Genomic DNA, 21,041 nt, shown 5'->3' with positions numbered 1-21,041 from the left:
TTTATTTGCTACTATTAATTCCTTTATCGGTTGCAGACCTCACGCCAATCTGCGTGAGCTTAACGCGTGCCTTTCGGCTTCCTCTCATTGTGACTTGGCTGTCTTGCCAAGTCACAACAGTTTCGTTAAAGTAGCAAATGAAATCTGGATATTGTTAGAAACTCTTTGACGGAAAAGTAACTAACTGCACCCAGCTTAGGGAAAGGTTACTTCCTTAATACAATAATAGGACGTGAATAGTATAGAATAAACGAGCATAAAGTGGATTTACTGTGTCACATTTCTTTCAACCCATTTAATACTGTGTGTTTACGAAATATTTAATTTTGCGACGACAAAGATTAATAACAAAGCGCGGCGCCATGCATAAATATTCTTTGCCGCGTTAGACAGTTATTGTACCGACTCGAACTATAACCTTACGTAAACTGAAAACTTTAGGGGAGAAACTTTTGCCGCACATGGACTGCAGCCATAATTAGAAAAAAGCATAGCCACTGGTGTGCAAGTACGAGTAGGTATGCTCGTTCACGTCGGGGAGCGTATAATTATTTGAACTGGTCGGCATCATCGATACGCACTCGGCGTGAATACAGTGCGGCGGGACAGATTTTCTTATGTAATGTTCCTCATCAGACAGCTAGTTGGTCGGAGCACGAATATCATCAACGAACATTTCCAATATATCTTAAGACGAACAGTTACATCTGTAAAGCTTCTAAAAGTCGAAACAGTAATAAGAAACGCCTAAATGAATCTGACTTCAAGGATATTGTACCGTAGTATACTGTCAAGAAGTAATTAGACTAGAGAGGTGTTCAGAAGGGATTCTACTCGTCCATGTGTAGCCCCGCAACATCAATACGTGAGAGTATGTGAGTTGACATGAGTAACATGACAGATCTGTAGGAAGTGTGATATACGAATGAAACCAGTGGGAGGTGACACAAGCAAAATGAGCGTTAAGAAAGCAACGCTTAAGCACTAACAAAATTGTAAAATTTTCAAAAAAATCGTTATTTTATTGCCTTGTGAAACGCTGTGTACCTTCTAAGATATGAGTCAAAAAGTCTAATCCCTGAAATGAATTTGTTCTATGGAATTGCGAGCTCCTGCTCTAGCGCCTCGAATGACCAGAAACGGCCTACCTGCGCCAACTCGATACTCCCTGTGGTGTCTGGGCATAGTTAGAAGAATTTCAAAATAATAATGCGTTAATAATTTATGAATTTCCTTCCTATTGCCTGGGCGAGGGACTTCAGTCGATGATATATCTGAGAAAAAGTACCATCACAACTGTGCGTTGATAATGTCTTTATTGTATACTATGACTAGTTTCGGCGGCACATTACCGCCATCGTCAGGCCCCAACACTGCCCAAAGAGTAACTGATTTCCTTGGCGCATTTACTGTGGGATCCTTGTTACACATGGGCTGGCTTTCATAGGTAGTCTATACCCGACACCGTGTTGTCTCCAGCGCCATTGGACTCCTGATGAAAGCTAGCCCACGTGTGCTACTAACAACGATCCATCAGCAAATGCGCCAAGGAAATCAAATACTCTTTTGGCAGTGGCGGGGCCTGAGGATGGCGGTAATGTGCCGTCGATACTACTCGTGTGATACAATAAAGGCATTATAAAGATAAGCTGTGGTGGTACTTTTTCTCATATAATAAGGCGTTAGCTTGGCGCCGGCAAGCGGCAGTACGTGTACGAAAGAGAAAATTCTTCCGCTTCGATTTTTGATTTTTGTGCGCAATATTGACTTTTGATATACCATCTGTGAGCGTACAGTATACAGTTTTGTCTTCCAAGTATGAATAAGTGGTAGCAAAGTGTACTCTGCCAGAAAAGGTACGAAAACTTCATATCCAACCGTGCGTAGAAGCAACATCATCAAATCATCACATCGTCCTGAGAATAGGCTGACAGCAGTTCGGAAGAAGTCAGTGCCTCTGCTGAGAAACTGAAAGACAAAGACCAGGATTTAAATCTGAATTACCGATTCACTAGTGCGTTGGCTCTGTTGTCTCTCAACACCTGAAATGTAAAACGTGAGATGTAGACGTCACGTTGCAAGAACCAAGTCCTCGAAGCTGACACATCCCAACAATTATTGCTTGTGCAAGCTGACCAGAAGTTGTTATACCATGTAGTACGTTTGTACCGAACGCGTTGGAAGTCAACCGTAATCGTCCTAGCGATGCGCCTGCTTGGACTAGGGGTAAATGGAACTGTAAGGATTTGCGTGTTCATGGAATTGCCACGGCCGATTAGCCTTTGATGGCAGATTAATGGTGAGAGTTTTCTAAAAGCAGAATTTTTCCATTGTTCTTGTGTGTAACACGTTTCAGAACTTGAAACGGGTTATTCTCGGAATATGATTTTTCGAAACGGCGCGCAAAATAATTAAAAAAATTTTCAATCTTTTTTACTTTAAAATCTAACAACAACTTTGAAACAGTATTTCAGAGTGAGAAAGTATTGGATTTTCGATTGGTTAATTTAAACAATATTTATTAACTAATGGCTGTCCCTTTTGGAGAAAATCGAACGCTATGATCAAACACTCGCCAGTTACACTAAATTGAATGTGTTCTTTTTTTTTAATTCCATCCTTGAGTCACTAGCTACACGCATGCAGATTACATAGATCGTTTTTCTTTTTTCCAGATTCAAACTGGCACCAATTACAGCACGTGCCGCAGATCGCCTGAAATTCAACACGCCTCACGAGAATTGCTGCAATGTCGCCATTTGGTAATATTTTCCGACAATAACTTTTCTGATATACAGGGTGATTGTAATTATAGTTAAACTTTCAAATAAAACCACTGCTCAGAATGAAGTCAAATGGCAACGGTATATTATCGGAGAAGGGGGACAACGTATGGCAGACGAAAAAAAAAACACTGTGTGAAAATTGATCGATAGGTGCGGCTGTATGTGTCAGAATACGTAAATGAAAGCGATTGTCATGCGCTCGACCCATTGAAGTTGGTATAAACGCGCCGGGTACAAGGCTTTTCCCCCATTCGCTTCTGCGACGTTTGTCATATCTGTCTCAATGCAGGATCACACTCTGCTTGTAAAGCTGTATTACAAGAATGATAACTTTGTCCACGTCACTCTGCAGAAGCTCCGGACACTGTATGGTTAGAAAAAAGGCGTTGGTCCGATGACTTCTGTGGGTCTGGAGAAAACTTTTTTTGATCTGCCAGCAGGAGCGACATTTGCTTTAGAATTTCTTGCTCGTAAGGAAGTGGACAATGATTGGCCGTGGAAGATTTCGTGGGCAGACGAAGCCCACTTCCATCTGACAGGATACGCCGATACACAGAATTGTCGAATATGGGCAACGGAAAATCCACACACAAGTCAACCAGTACCACTTCATCCTGAAAAGATCACTGTGTGATGTGGGTTTACGGCATCGTTTATCATAGGGCAATATTTTTTCGAGGAGACAGGTATTCCCGGTCTTGCTACTTGTACCTTCACTGGTACGCGCTATGACCGTCTTTTGCGCAACCGCGTCATTCCAACCCTCCAACAGCGTGGATGTGTGGATGGGATCACTTTTATGGAACATGGCGCACCTCCGCACAATGCAAATCCAGTTAAGCAGCTGCTGAAGCGCCATTTCGGAAAAGCTTGAAGTATCATCCGCCATTTCCCTACAGCCTGGCCGTCCAGATCACCTGATCTTATCCGTGTGACTTCTGGTTATGGGGCTATCTGAAAGGTGTTGTGTTCAGTGTTCCGATTGAAAACTTAGCTGCGCTGAAGACACGCACTGCGCAACACATTCTGAACGTGACCCAGGAAACACTTCGATCAGTTGTGGAACATGCTGTTTCTCGATTTCAACGTGTTGCGGAAAACTGTGGACAAGATATGGTTCAAATGGATCTGAGCACAATGGGACTTAACTGCTGAGGTCATCAGTCCCCTAGAACTTAGAACTACTTAAACCTAACTAACCTAAGGACATCACATACATCCATGTCCGAGGGCTGGACAAGATACTGAACATGTTTTGCGCCAGTCACACGGAAATTAATAATCGTATTTGATTTTGTTTGATGCTTTTTATGCGGTTTTTGGTCTCGGAACAATTGAAAACCGATGTGATTGATGCTTTTTATGCGGTTTATGGCCTCAGGACAAATAAAAACCGATGTGATTGATGCTTTTGTGCGGTTTTTGACCTCAGGACAATTAAAAACCGATTTTTCCCATCCGATGTGACATGACCTTGCAGTGGTGGATGAGTTTACGTAACTATCACTATCACACCTATACACCCATGCATGCTGAGTAGTACAGTTTGTTTAACGTCAAACGTACAACTTATGCACTTTTGTAGGAGTCATGTGTCATTTGTAGTCGACCACTGTTAAATTATGACGCTTACAGCGCTATCTACTGCTACATTCTGTAACTATTTATTTTTAATTCGCCATACCATTTCCCAATTCTGCGATAATGTACCGCTGCAACTTGGCGTCATTCTGACCAGTGGTGTTACTACTACAGCGGTTTGAAATTTTAACTTTACTTATAATAACTCTGTACTTAAAAATATGCTCAGTACCTATTCCTTCTGAAAAAAAAAACTGCAATAAAACGAATTTTTAAGCCATTACGGTACTGTTATCTATTAAAGTTTTCAATCAATTTTGAAAGCAAAATTTTACCGGTGGCCGCATCGAAAAGTCGAACATTGCACTGGTCTACCCGAAGTTAGTTAACGGTTCAAACTCGTCTACTGAGTCACTCACTGACTGTAATAGAACCGCAGCATCAATTTATTATTCAGAGAAAACCTGATAGATCGTAACGAATACAGTTCATGGTGGCAAACATATGAAGCATGACGAGGATGTCTGCGGATGGTACTGTTGACAGTAGGGAAGTTGCAACGTCAGAAGTCTGTAGCCAACTGCAGTGAGAACTGTAGAGGATCGATGATGGATGTTTGATGCACTGATGAGCAGCTGACGCTCAACATAAATGAATGTAACGCATTGCGACTGAGAGAAGGATTACCATTCGATTAGATTATTAGCGAGAAATCCCTGGAAGCAGCAAGAAATGTAAAATAGCTTGGAGCGACCTGAAGTGAGCGATGATTTAAAGTGACTTGAGGGAACAGTATATGCCAGCCTGAAAACCTTTGAAAGACACCTAGAGAGATATAATTTGTTTTACATCTACATCGGCATGATTACTCTGCATGTCATAGTTACGTCTTTGACAGACGGTTCATAGCACCACCTTTACACTATATCTCGAGCGTTCCACTGTTTAATATCACATGGGGAGAAAGCACTCCTTAATCCTTCCGCGCAAGCTCTGATTTCCTTTGTTTCATTACGGTAGTAATTTCTGCTGATACAGATGCTTTCGGAAGAGTAAATGTGCGACTGCAATTCGTTAAAAGGCACTCACGAGAACGAAAAAACACCTTTCTCTTAATGAGTGTCATCCAGAATTCGACTATCACGTCCATGTTACTTCGTCGCCTGTTTCGTGATGCACAGAAAGAGCTGCCCTTCTTTGAACTTTTTCGGTGTCCTCCGTCAGTCGTATCTGGTAAGGATCCCATACTGCGCAGCAGTATTCCAAGTACAGTGCCTTCTGCCACTTCCGTAGATTTTTTGCATCTTGTAAATGTTCCGCAAAAAGACACAAAGTTTGAGTCGTCGTCCTCAAATATTTTCTATGTGACGGCTCCAAAATAAGTTGATACTGACAGTAGTTCTTAGATATTTCTAACGTCTATCAAAAAGTTTCCGTGTGTAGGCAGAATAGTCTAGAATCAGTATGCCAATCAGGCAAAATCGCCGTGAGCATTGAGGACATCGTCCCACCGACGCAGCAGCTTGAAGATACCCGTTTGGAGAACACCTCATCCTACTATATGAAGAAGGCCGTAACTGCCTGCTGTACTTCTTCGTCCGACAGGATCTGACAACCATTCAGGACCTTCTCTAAGGGACTGAAAGCGTTCTAATCGCATTGCCAGGGATCATGACTACAGGGCGGGTGCTAGGATGCCTCGCTCTTTGAGTTGGCGTAACTTCTGCGTTACGACTTTCCGACATGGGTACTTGCGCTATCATGTAGTAGCAACACCCCTTGGCGCACCATTCCACAAAGGTGGTTTTCTACAAACATGCTGCCCCATACACACTCTTCATTCTCCGACGAATGGCTATCATATTTCGTTCTTCGGCAACTGAGAAAAGAATAACAGCACGTTGGTCCTGTTTGAACACATTTGGCAATGACGTCGCCATAGTTCACCTTTACGTATTTAGTGCATGAGCCATGCCGGCTTTGCGGCTATCGACATGTTCAGAGATGCTAACCGTTCGGCGCTGGTGTGTTGGTCGCCAGGTGGTGCGACGGTGAGCGGATCGACGGGTGAGCGCGAGTGAGTTTGAGTTGGGAGGGGAGAGAAGACGGTGCGTTTACCCAAGGAGGGGAGCTAACCCGGTCGGTGAAGAGGTTTATTTTGGAAAGGCATTGTACAGGTGTCAGTTGTAACGGCTGTGTCTTGAGATGTTCTGCGCACCGTAGCAATTGGTGGCCGTTAACCGATGACATTTTATTGGGAGATTGTAGTGGCGACCTGCTTCTCTGTTGCTGTTGGACGATTATTTCGCTGGACTCATAAGGTGACATCGTGCTATTCATGTTTTTCACTGGACATGCACCTTTTGCCTCCCGTATTGCAAGTGTACCTCATCCGAGATAAACTATTAGCAAGTCCTGAGTTGTGAAAATCTGTTAGCAATCCATGTTGTAATCTGACTCTACTCAATTCGTTGCACCGTTTCGATGGGACTGATGATGCTTGGTCTCTAGTAGCGTTGGCACTCTGCCTTACCATCCCAGTCGTGGGGCCTATTGTGTGTTTTAAAACTGAGTGTTTAGTTTGTTCCAGATAATCTGGTAAATCTTGAACTGTGTTATGTACCAAGGTATACTAACTTCGTGAGACACTTGTGCGAAGGTTTGAATGTCGGCATCCACCAAGGGGTTGATTTTCGCAACAATAAAATATAATTTGCTTTTTTTTTTCTCTGGGGCATCACGTGTGGAATTATTTTTAACTCTTGCGATACTGCTGCTATGTCTTTTTATTTAAAGTTGTTTTCAGTGACTGATTTTGCTTTTATTAACATAGCACTGTTTGAGACATTTGATTGCATCGTGTTGTTTCTGCGTCAACACACGTGATTTGTGAGACTATAATTGTGTTGTTCTACATCTGTGCCTAGGTGGTGGGTCAGGGTTCTCGCTTGTTCTTGAATCGGACGGAATTGAACGTTCTGTTAAGACCTAGATGCACCCAATAACAGGCCTCTGAATTAGCCGGTTGGGGAGGGGGAGCACCGGGAAGTGAAGTCGGACGCACCTACTGTACATCGCGCCCTCTATCGGGCCGATAAACCGAGTCCGAACGGCACAACCAGGTGTGGCCCGCGTTGGCCGCTCCTCGGGACGTTCATGTCCGCACTTGGCGGATGCCGTCAGCTGGGAACTATTTGTAAGAGAAGTGTCTGATATAGATTATTGTCTGTGTAGTTGAGAGTCCGTATGTAAGGTTACTGTTTCTTTTAAATGTGACATATTTGGGCAAGGTCTTACAACTGACTGTAAGCTCTTTGGGCGTGCACTGTTTTCTGTCTTCCATAGAAAAGTATTACCTTTCTCATTTGACAAGTTGTATACATTTGTTAGTTACAAAAGCAAACTGATGTGATTTACGTATAAATGTTCTCTGACTGGCAGATTATTATAAATGTTACTTCCAAACTATCTGTTAATACAAAAAGCAATTATCCACAGTTCGAGTGTAAAGTTGCCCTTTTTAAGGTTTTGTCTTTCTCATTTGAAGAGTTGTTATATTTGCTTGGGTATTGAAAGCCAGCTGATGGGCTGTATGACAATTGTTATTTCTGTGAACAACAAAAGGTGAATGCTCCCCTGCCCTAAGGTCCAAATGTGTGAATGTGTGTGAAATCTTATGGGACTTAGCTGCCAAGGTCACCAGTCCCTAAGCTTACACACTACTTAACCTAAATTATCCTAAGGACAAACACACACACCCATGCCCGAGGGAGGACTCGAGCCTCCGCCGGGACCAGCCGCCCAGTCTATGACTGCAGCGCCAAAGGCCGCCTGGCTAATCCCGCGCGGCCCTAAGGTCCAGTCCTTCCGCTTAATCCTTTGGTAGTTTTATGTTACGCCGAGGTAGTACCGGTTTCAGAGCACTCATGCCGGAGAGACGCTAATGCCACACTAATCCCTAGTCCACATGTCGGTGCTCATATACCTGCATCGGAGTCGCGCTCTGTTGTATATAACCTGCAACAACGATCTGAAACTGAAACTTCTTGATCGCCCCTTATAGTTGAATCGGCAGTCTTTAAACTGTGAAGAACCTCACACTTTTTACTGCTTGGGGTCAATTGCCACCTTTCGCACCGATGCTTTGTATAAATTATTTTGCAATTGGTTTTGTCTTTTGATGACTTTACCAAACTGTAGACGACAGCATTATTTGCAAAGACTGTAAGACGGCTGCGCGGATTGACACCTAAATCGGTTGCATCGACTAAGAATAGCAGAGGGCCTGTAAAACTTCTTTGGGGAACCCCAGAAACGAACTTTGATCTTTCTGTCAGGAAAATAAGAATCCAGTCTCACAAATGAGACTGTATTCCAGGTACGCAGGTTGATTTTAAGCCGATTCTAGGAAAAGGCGTCAAAAGACTTCTGGAAGTCTAGAAATATGAACTGAACTTGAGATCCCCTGTCGATAATACTCCGTCCTTCGCATAAATAAAGCGCCATTTATGTTTCACAATGACGACGTTTTCTAAATCCATTTTGGTTACGTGTCATGCGCGGAAGACCTGGCTTGCAAAATAATAAATAGGTTTAATTTCGTTGATCATATTAGACGATTCAGGTAAGTCTGCAGTTGTGACATTCAAGATTTAAATAATGATAACAGCACCAGTTACTAGTTTTTATGCTTAGTGTGGTGTCACCGCCAGACACCACACTTGCTAGGTGGTAGCCTTTAAATCGGCCGCGGTCCATTAGTATACGCCGGACCCGCGTGTCGCCACTGTCAGTGATCGCAGACCGAGCGCCACCACACGGCAGGTCTAGAGAGACGTACTAGCACTCGCCCAGTTGTACAGCCGACTTAGCCAGAGATGGATCACTGACAACTACGCTCTCATTTGCCGAGACGATAGTTAGCGTAGCCTTCAGCTAAGTCAATTGCTACGACCTAGCAAGGCGCCGAATTCAATTGATATTTATTATATGAAGCATGTATCATCAAGAGCGATGTTCTACAATTATGGATTAAAGTTAAGTATTCCAGAAGCTACGTACTTTTCTTTATGGCATTCATTACGTATCCTGTTTCAGACCTCACGCCAGCCTGCGTGAGTTTAAGCGCGTGCCTTTCGGCTTCCTCTCATTGTGTCTAGGTTGTCTTGTCTAGACACAACACTTAGCACAATGCGTCGCGGGAATTTGTTCTCGTTTTAAAGTGCATTAGCTTACATGAATATATTTGGTGATATTTGCATGTGTGACTTTCTGCCTCTCTTAAGTGTGTTTGAAGTTAGACTGCAATCGGAAGATCGGACAAATTGAATCTCTCAGTTTTTCGTCCATTATACAGAATATCACACACATGTAAATCATCACTTACATTGTTTGTTTACAAAACATGCCACAAAGGTATTACGACACTATGACTTTACAAAGAGTTTTTAATCAGAGTTGTTAGTGTCATCGGATTTATATTTGTAAATTACAAAACATACTCATACCACTGTTGACTTAAATTATCGATTTTTCTTCTAATGACGAAAAGTACATATTTATGAAAATTGTTAGAGTTATCATATACAGGAGAAACATTTGCAGAAATTAAGTGATTCATCATGTAGTCTGGCATTGAGAACGTTGTCTCCTTGCTTTTTGTGGTGTAAAAAAATTTCAAGCTCCCCTATTAACTCCATTGCATAATGTTTTTGGAAGTGGTGAAGTATTTTAAAAACCTTCTTCTATGTTTTTGAATGCGTGTCCATTGTTTATTATGTGTGTTGCTATTGCTGATATTGTAAAGTGGTTATGTATGTAGCAGTTGATTTGCTCATTGTATCTAATTTCAAAACTTCTGCCAGTTCGTCCAGTGCAGTAGCTTCAGTAAGTTTTACATGCTATTTTGCATATTCCTGAATTTCATTGTTTAAGGTATGGTCTAGTTTCTGTTGTAGTCCACACCTTCATTTTTTCAAATTTTCCGACTGCTGTTTACCTTCTAGAACATGCAAGAGAGGCAAAAAATCACACACGAAAGCGTCGCCAAACGTATTCACGTAAACAAATGCCGCAATGCCCTTGAAAATTTTAATAAATTCTCGCAACGCGTTGTACTAAGCACACAAAAATAAGTTACTGGAGCAGTTTTCATTATTTAAATCATAAATAATTTGATTGATTCCTGAGTGTTTAAGATCGTTACGAGATATTATTAACAGACGTGACAAATACGATGAGTAGAAGAGCGATGAGTTGCGTCATGGTTTGTTTAGTAAGCACATCGAGATCTACTGTTATCATTTCGATAGCGAGAGTTACCTGAAGTGCCAGTTAAATATTACTTCCTCCCAGAAACATGTACTGGAATGACCAAGAAAGGAATATCAGTCATATTAATGGAAATAAGATGGGTTACACACAGTCTTTCCTTCGCACCATTTGGAATGAAACCAAAGAAACAGAAAGATTGACCGTGCTACAGGAAGTACGTTTCATCACAGACCGTAATATGACCTACGAAACACAGTTGTAGATATGGAAGTTCATTCCAGTTACGTTTTCCTTTTTTAATGTTTGCAGATTTCACAAACGATAGAGTAGTTTATGACTACACTAATTCATTCATATACAGGGTGATTGTAATTAAAGTCCCAGGTTCAAAGCGCTTAAATGAAAAGAACCACTTTCGGAATGATATCACATGTGAACGGAATATACAGGGAAAAGGAGGGAACCTAACGAAAACAAAACAAAAAAACACTAGATGGCATTATAAGTGTAAGTATATGCAAAATAAAAGATGCTGGGTATGTGGCTGCACCTCATTTTGCGTGGTGCTGGTAAGACTCTTTTACAAGAATGGTGACTGCGCGCCAATAGCTCTGTAGAAGTTCCAGACAGTCACAGGTATGAAAAAAGGCATTGGTACGATGTCTGCCAAAAGCATAGAGAAAATGCTTACAAAATTCGAAAAGACAGGTCCTTTCCAAGTGCAGTGTGGCAGAGGGAGGAAAACAATTGATCCTACCGCAGTAGGAGACGCGGCAACAACATTGCAGGAGGGATCGAGCGGTGGGTTGCAAATATGCAGTGCGCGTGGAACTGCAGCAACTCCGTAAAGGCCTGTGAGCACTATGCATAAAGTTCTGTGGAACATCTTACACTGCTATCCACACAAAATCAACTACGTTCAGGAACTGTTTATTGCTGATCCATAGAGAAGGGCCAAACGGTTATTTTGGAATATCAGTTATCACGGTTAAAGTTATTTTTATATCCATTTTGTAACCGTTATAAATAACTATCAGTTATTTTTCAGTATCGAACTCACCAGACGGGGTTCCAGTTAAATCAGTTTACAGCATGAAGGAAAAATGCCGCAGTTGAAGAAGAATCAGAGGACAGACCTCAGAAGGACAGCACAGAAGAGAGGAAGATGGAAGCCACGCGTGTAGAGACTAAGAAGGAGGAAACCGACCAACTATGTGGAGCCTTGCTATCCACACTGCCGCTTTACTAGCTCTTCGCTAATCGGCGTCCGAGGGAGACGCGATTTTCTCAACAGAACGACCACAGGTCATGTTCGAGAAGAGAAGATACGGTAGCGTGGTGCTGGTGTCACAGGAAGTTGCGTTAACGGGCTAAGAAGTGTGAACAACAATGCGCGTACCCAAACGCCAAGAGCGACCGATAAGGGGCGTTATCGACATCCAACTACGACTTCATCTCCACACAAATATCAACGAGAGACAGGAGCAACACAACATTACTGTAGCGCGAAGTGATAATCGACAATTCAGCAATATCAAAGATAGACATATTTTTGTCAAGGACACTCTGAACGGGACAGAATACCTTGTCCACAGCGGATCAGATATTATAATTCTGCCACAACAGTGCTTTGCGACGATGCAACCCGAGCAAATGTTTACGCTGTAAAGCAGCGAATGGGACAGCGAACGGACGCTCGGAATAACTCAAACGACTGTGACACTATGTCCAGAGTTTCAGGGAACATGGAATTTCGAAGTGGCTGCAGTCGCCAATCGCATCTTCGGGACGGAATTTCTAGATCATTTCAAGTAATTAATTGATGTACATAATCAACAACTCTTTACTAGCGATTTTTCACAGAAGATTCCTGCCATCAAACATCTCCATTTCAAACAACAACAGTCACAGTTAAGAATGGCGACCAATATCGACAGATAATGCACGACTACCCGACGACAGGACGGAAGCAGTCAGCATTGAATGGCGCTCTATATCAAAACTATAACTGGTCCGCCGGTCTACGCCCGGACCCGCCGCCTAGCACTAGAGAAGAACGCAGCAGCCAAACAACACGTCGATAGATGGTTAGTCGCAGCGATTGTACGTCGTTCGGACAGCCGCTGGGCATCGCCTCTATGTCTCTTGAGTAAGAAAGATGGTACCTGTAAGCCTTGTGGTGATTTCGCGGCGTTAAACGCCATGACAGAGGCAGACCGTTACTCAGTACCAAACATTAGGGACATTAAGGGTATGTTACAGGGGCCAACAGTATGCAGTGCCAGAGATTATAATAAGGCGTACATCCAGATCCCGATGGCTCCCTGTCATATTCCAGAAACAGCGGTTGTAACTCCTTTCTCGCTATTTTAGTTTCAATTAATGCCATATGGGTTACGCGATGCTGCGCGAACAATGCAGCGATTCATAGGTGAGGTCTTACGTGGATTAAATTTTCGTATCTCCAGTATCGATGATATTTTGGTGTTTTCACGAGAAGAGCAAGAACACAAGAGACATTTACGACAATTGTTCAATGGTTTGCAAAACTCTGACGTCCTTTTAAGCCGTGATAAACGTACATTAGGAAAAAGGAAGATCAAATTTCTAGGGTACGAGGTAACAGCAGAAGGTATAAGCCCCTTCGTGAGCGCGTACATCTACATCTACATCTACATGATTACTCTGCAATTCAAATTTAAGTGCTTTGCAGAGGGTTCATCGAACCACAATCATACTATCTCTCTACCATTCCACTCCCGAACACGCGCGGGAAAAAACGAACACCTAAACCTTTCTGTTCGAGCTCTGATTTCTCTTATTTTATTTTGATGATCATTCCTACGTTTGTAGGCTAAACAAAATATTTTCGCATTCGCAAGAGAAAGTTTGTGACTGAAATTTCGTAAATGGATCTCGCCGCGACGAAAAACGTCTTTGCTTTGATGACTTCCATCCCAACTCGCGTACCATATCTGCCACACTCTCTCCCCTATTCCGTGATAATACAAAACGAGCTGCCATTTTTTGCACCCTTTCGATGTCCTCCGTCAATCCCACCTGGTAAGGATTTCACACAGCGCAGCAATATTTTAACAGAGGACGAACGAGTGTAGTGTAAGCTGTCTCTTTAGTGGACGTGTTGCATCTTCAAAGTGTCCTGCCAATGAAACGCAACCTTTGGCTCGCCTTCCCCACAATATTATCTATGTGGTCTTTCCAACTGAAGTTGTTCGTAATTTTAACACCCAGGTACTTAGTTGAATTGACAGCCTTGAGAATTGTACTATTTATCGAGTAATCGATTTCCAACGGAATTCTTTGGGAACTCATGTGGATCACCTCACACTTTTCGTTATTTAGCGTCAACTGCCACCTGCCACACCATACAGCAATCTTATCTAAATCGCTTTGCAACTGATACTGGTCTTCGGATGACCTTACTAGACGGTAAATTACTGCATCATCTGCCAACAACCTAAGAGAACTGTTCAGATTGTCACCCAGGTTATTTATATAGATCAGGAACAGCAGAGGTCCCAGGACGCTTCCCTGGGGAACACCTATTATCACTTCAGTTTTCCTCGATGATTTGCCGTCTATTACTACGAACTGCGACCTTCCTGACAGGAAATCACGAATCCAGTCGCACAACTGAGACGATACCCCATAGGCCAGCAGCTTGATTAGGAGTCGCTTGTGAGGAACGGTGTCAAAAGCTTTCCGGAAATCTAGAAATACGGAATCAACTTGAGATCCCCTGTCGATAGCGGCTATTACTTCGTGCGAAGTAATAGTAAATATGCGCCAACCAGAAACATACGAACAGTTTCGCCGTTTATTGGGATTGAAAATTTTTTACAGATGTCATCACATGTCGCTGAGATTCAAGAGCACTTTAATGCGATGCTGACAGGGGAAATTACAAGTGGCAAATGTCAGTTACCGTGCTTAGAGCAGATGGCACGAGTCTTCTCTAAATTCAAGGATTCTTTAGTGTTGGCCATTGTTACGTCACCCAAGTCATACTGCAGATGGTTGACGCAAGCCAGAGCGCCATTGGTGTAGCAGCGCAGCAGCGGGTGGCAGCGATATGGCAACCGTTGGCATTCTTTTCCAAAAGTTCATGCCAGTTCAAACTCTATGGTCAGCTATCGATAGAGAGTTATTGGCAATATACAAAGAAGTAAAATATTACAATGCAGATTTAGATGCAATACCCTTCGTGACCCGTTTTTGCTTGGGAGCTTGTGTTGCGTTTATTGTGATGAAAAGGCGACATAAGAAGAAAACGAAAAAGCGACTGTGGGTAAAAAAGTATGTAAACAACAGAGGTAAGAGAACTACAAAGTGATGACAAAGTTTTGTCTGTGTATTTCAGGAGAACGTCATAACGAGATTTTATATTTTGTGCTCGGGAAACTGCAGCGATAAGACTGGCAAAAATATGTTGTTAGCAAGCAGCTGGCAGCCTACATACTAGTTTGAATCATTTATTCCTTTTTTTAAAGCAAAGCATTTCAATTCTATCAAGTTTGTAACGTGTAAAGTGGAATAATTGTAATTTATTATTTCAGTGTCTCATATCTCTTTTCACTGTAGGAAATGCCTAAGCTCGTAATTATTAGCATATTTTGTTCCTACACACATATTACAATTTGTATTTACACTGAAGCGCCAAAGAAACTGGTATAGGCATGCATATCGAAATACAGAGATATGTGAACAGGCAGAATACGGCGCTGCAATCGGCGACTCCTATATAAGACAACAAGTGCCCGCCACATTGTTAGAACGGTTATTACTGTTACAATGGCAGGTTGTCAAGATTTAAGTGAGGCTGAACACGGTTTCGTAGTCGGTGCACGTACGCTGGAACACAGCATCTTCGAGGTAGAGATGAACTGGGGATTTTTCCGACGACCACTTCACTAGTGTACGGTGCATATCAGGAATCCGGTGGTTCAGGAGAGTCGTTCAACGTGACAGAAGTGCAACCCTTCCGCAAATTTCTGCAGATTTCAATGCTTGGCCATCAGCAAGTGTCAGCGTGCGAACGATTCATCGAAACCTCATCGATATGGGCTTCCGGAGTCGAAGGCCAACTCGCGTACCCTTAATGACTGCACGACACAAAGGTTTACGTCTCGCCTGAGCCCCTAAACACCGACATTGGGCTGTTGATGACTCGAAACATGTTGCCAAACAAGTCTCGTTTGAAATTATATTGAGCCGATGGACGTGTAAGGCTATGGAGACAACCTCATGAATCCATGGATCCTGGATGTCAGCAGGGGATTGTCCAAGCTGGTGGAGGTTCTATAATGGTGTGGGGCGTGTGCAGTTGGAGTGATATGGTACCCCAGACCCCTGATACGTCCAGATACAACTCTGACAGGTAACACGTAAACTTTCAGTCTGATCACCTGCATCTGTTCATGTCCACTATGCATTCCGACAGACTTGGGCAATTCCAGCAGTACAATGCGACACCCCACAAGGCCAGAATAGCTACAGAGTGGCTCAAGGAATACTCTTCTGAGATTAAACACTTTTGCTGGCCACCAAGCTCCGCAACCATGAACATTATTGAGCGTATTTGGGATGCCAGCAGAAGAGATCTCCACCCCCTCGTACTCTTACGGATTTGTGGACAACCCTGCAGGATTCATGGTGTCAGTTCCCTCCAACGCTACTTCAGATATTAGTCGAGTCCATGCCACATCGTGTTGCGGCACTTCTGCGTGCTTGCGGGGGCCCTAAACATTCTCCGACTCGACAAATTTGGGAATTTCATCGACGCCAGAATCTAAAAGAACGAAGGTGGCGTTTTCCAGTTTCATATTTTTTGCATTATCAGAGTGCTTCATTTCTGTTGTTAGTAGTTTGCTGAGTAGGTACACGTAACCCAACACTTCTTCTGTTCAAATGTTACACTCGTCAGTTGTACCTCTAAATCGCATGAGTATTCGTCCAGTATTCATACATACTTTTCATACACAATACTTACGTTATAGTTTACTTTCAATGTATAGATACTTTCAGTACCATATTCTTTACAGAAATATGGTCGGAGGCTTTTCATCTGATAAATGGCGTACTGGGCATCACATCTTGAATTTTCATTCAAATAATCTTCAGAAGCGGTAACAGACATTATTGCACATCAATTGCTTCACAGTATAACCTCAACACACTTCACAATCAAACACCTATGGGCCCCAGCTGTCTGTCGTCTGCTGAAAAGCGCAAAGATTCCCACCGAAGGCGGGTAGCAATTCGCTTTACACGCAGGCTCCATTTCGAGGGCCGCCCGAAGTGGTCGCTCGGTTTGATGCACCATGACACGGATTGTGCGGCTCGAGTCCTGCCTCGGGCATGGGTGTGTGTGTTGTTCTTAGCAGTAGTAAGTTTAAATAGTGTGTAAGTCTAGGGACCGATGACCTCAGCAGTTTGGTCCCTTAGGAAGTCACTCACATTTGAACATTTTTCCCATTTCCAGGAAATGACACATGCACAAACGCGCGGGCGTAGCTCAACTGTCGGAAATTTATGCGCATGCGCCAAATTGAACACAAAAAAGGTAGCATGTGGACACACCTTTAGAATATTAACGGTCCAGTACATATCAGTTGATGACTGAACGATGATTGGCGTTTCATATTGTATTTATTCTCGCAGCTGCAAGAGGAAGCATACAGAACTTTGCTACATCACTGTTAAAGTGAAATGTTATAAACGCGCTTTTTCAAGTAGGAACTAATATGTAAGCTGAATACTGAAGCTGAAATTCGAAGCTTAATTTGTGGTGCGGTTCGCTTAATGTATGACGTGTAAGGCCTTTTAATACAACACAAAGTATACGCAACGTGATAGCTTCGTTTACCGCTGAACAATAAAGCCCATCTGAGCGAAATTCTATGTGTGGTCTGGAAACCTGCTCTATTTCTTCAGCTACCGAGAGGGTCTTACTTGTTTGGTGGGGGAGTGGCTAAAGACCTTTCTCCAAGTCTCAAGTTTGTTATGTACCTCTTACATTTGGGGTTATTGTGTCCAGAATTCCAGTGAATGACTGATTCTGTTAACCTTCTAAGAGTAACAGATACAAACGCTTCGGGAGGCAGAGAAAGACCCCGACAGAGATGAGTACCGTAACAGGCAATTCCAGCCTAATACCTGAAGAGAAGAAGAAGAAGAAGAAGAAGAGATGTCATTACTACACCTTTTTACTCTGTTGACCTAATTCTTCTATGGGTAACGAGAATGTGAGACACTCAGTTTATAATATTGGTGTGGGGGAATATGAATGCCCAGCGTTTTCAGAAATTTCTCAATAACAAAATTTCCTTCCATGAGGAATACTTCACCTGCCGATTCCATGTTTTGCCTTTCTTTTAACTTAAATATGGTGATAGCCTAGACATTTTGTCAAATATGTGAGGTAATAAGATGCATCCTTTCCGGTACATTTCGTCAATGTCACCTGCCTGCTTTGACGTTTTTCTTTCTTTTTAGAATTTTATATCCTGATAGTAACGGTCTAAATATATACTAGGCTACTTCACAAATAAGACAGGTGACCTCTCAGAATGAAGGGATAAGTTTTGTATACAACAAAACATCAAAATGATAATGCGTGCACCAGGCAGAAAGTTCTTCAGTGTTCCCTAACATAATAGAAAATGAGCTGACTTGAGCTCTTTGAAAACAAGAAAGCATATATCATTCAAATATGTTGACGTAGTATGCACACGTACTAGTAGGCCCCAAAGTAAGTTAATCTACACTTTTATTTAAATACCATTGACAAGTATCTGACCTGATTATTATTGTATAAACCTGTATTCATTTCAAACACGCTTCCGTGAACTGCTAAATTTTCCATACTTGTCTGAAGAGTAAATATTCCATTGTACAATTATCCTGTATAAAACTGATGCGTCCAATATGTTGCAGGAAATTTTCCGAAGTTAGTGGCCAAAGACTAATTAAATAAAAAATGCATGTGTGATTCTTGAGAAATTCCTTTTTTCACTTAATAATGTCACAAAGCTAAGTACCGCCAAATTACACAACTTTCTTTGTACTAGTAATTTGATAAGATACCTTTGATGAGATTGATCTGTGACACACCTTGGCACTTTTTCCTCAATGATGCCACCAAGCATTGGGGATATGGTATGCTTCGAGAAGATAGTCAACTATTTTCTATTTCAGATCGCCTGCAATGCTCAAATACTTTAGTAAGTGTAAAATCTCTAAGAAATATTAACATGTTCCTTACTGTTTACAATACTACGTTTATTTCCGTACTGTGTACGAGATAGAACACAGTGAGTTTTTCCTCGCAGTAATGTCACAAAATATTGAGCACATTTTTTGAGAAGGTTGGAGATGCATTACACTTTGTATTATTACTGACATGAGTTTTATATACTGTCCAAAATTAACGCAATATATTCTTACAGAATTATACACAGCTGTGTGATTTCTGGCCAGCGGTAGCAGAATGAAAATTCTTTTCAATTCAGTAACTACCCTCTCTGGAAGTATCACCGGCTTCTACGACCTTTAACTGGAGTCTGGAACACAGTTACCAATTTCTAGGCTACGTGTAATGGTAGCCCGTTAACTCCCGGAGAACAAGAACTATGAGTGAATAGGCTAACTACCACAGAAAAATACCGACGTCTGACGATTGTTTCCATAGCCGCGCGATTTCGTTGTGGTCACTCCAACTTAGTTTGTGAAGACAATAGTGAGAGTGCACGAAAGCGTTGTGCACACTTACATGAACAGAAGGCGGGCAGTTGCACAGTTACTTCCATGGGCTGCAGAGCCCCGAGATGGCCTTAATTTCACTACACCCTGGCAGTCCAGGTCTCTTCATTTTAATCCGTGCGATTTAAGGCAGTGAGTTTGCCTGAAAGATGCTGTGTTCAGTGGTCCGATTACAAACGTAGCTGAATGAAGACACACGTGAGAGGCACCTCGAACGTGATCCACCACACACTCGCACCTGCTGTGGAAGAATCTGTTCATCGATGGCATAAATTGGTCGACAGCATACGGAACACATCGTGCGCCAGTCTCACGACAGTTAAACACCGACTTCGTTGTTGCTTTTTATGCGGTTTTTGGCCTCAAGACAATTAAAAACCGATTTTTCCCATCCGATGTGGTACGATCTTACCATGGTGGATGGGCTAACCTATCTAAGAGAGGCACAATTGTTGAATGCCAAACTTGTGCGGTCATGCACATTGTGTAGTGCGGTTGGTTTAATGTGCAACCAATACCAAAGTCTTTGTGTTGCGATTCATGTGTCATTCGTATCCGAATCCATTTATGTTACGGTGTTTACAGCGTCATCGAGTGGTAGATCTTCATTAATTGCTTTTCTTTCCGTAACATTACCTCTTCCTTCGGTATTCTTCTATTCTAATATGATCGTACCAAAAGCAGCAAGCAGTGGAACAGCTACAGACACCGTAAAATAACTTTTATTTGGTTTCATTGGTGACTGTCTTCTGAGTGGTCTGATGCGACTCACTATGAATTCCTCTCCTTTACCAACCTTTTCATCCCAGAGTAACAATTCCTACCTACGTCCTTAATTACTTGCTGGATTATTCAAATCTCTGTCCATCTCTATAGTTTTTACCCTCTATAGTCCCCTCTGGTACCATGGAAGTCATTCCCTGATATCTCAACAGACGTCCTGTCACCCTATCCCTTCTTCGCGTCAGTGTTTTCCATATATTCCTTTCCTCGGGGATTCTGCGGAGAACCTTCTCATTGCATACGTTATCATTCTAGCGGATTTTCAACATTCGTCTATAGCACCAGATCTCAAATGCTTTGATTCTCTTCTGTTCCCGTTGTAAAACAGTAATTCTTGTCAGCAACTTTGATTATTGTTACAATGATTGTTCGATTATTTTCGCTCTTGTCGGCTCATGCTATCTTCAGAATTAAGCGGATGATGTTTACCTGAAAATCTGATGGTGTATCGCCAATCTCATACGCACCAAAGCGACAGTATATTGTAACACTGACAGACAATATGTTTCAAACCTTTCAAAGCATATCCGATGATGACAGCATACCTTTGTCATCCATTAGAATGCTTTTTTAGCGATCTTGGCTTTGGAAGTTTTTTCAGTTACCTTACACTGCAGATTGCCACCAAACTGACCATATCAGGAATACCCAACTGAAATAGTAGTTCTGTTGCCACTTCCCCAATGCTTTTTGAAATTAGGTTGCAATATTATCCATCCTTGCTGCCTTATTTGATCTTAAGTTGTCCAAAGGCCATTCAAATACTGGTTTTAATACCAGGTCTCCCATCTCCTCCTGTTGACTTCTGTTTCTCCTTCCATCGCATCACCAGGTAGG

This window comes from Schistocerca piceifrons, chromosome 6 (assembly GCF_021461385.2).
Source record: "Schistocerca piceifrons isolate TAMUIC-IGC-003096 chromosome 6, iqSchPice1.1, whole genome shotgun sequence".
Classification (NCBI taxonomy): domain Eukaryota; kingdom Metazoa; phylum Arthropoda; class Insecta; order Orthoptera; family Acrididae; genus Schistocerca; species Schistocerca piceifrons.
This window is presented reverse-complemented; position numbering follows the sequence as displayed.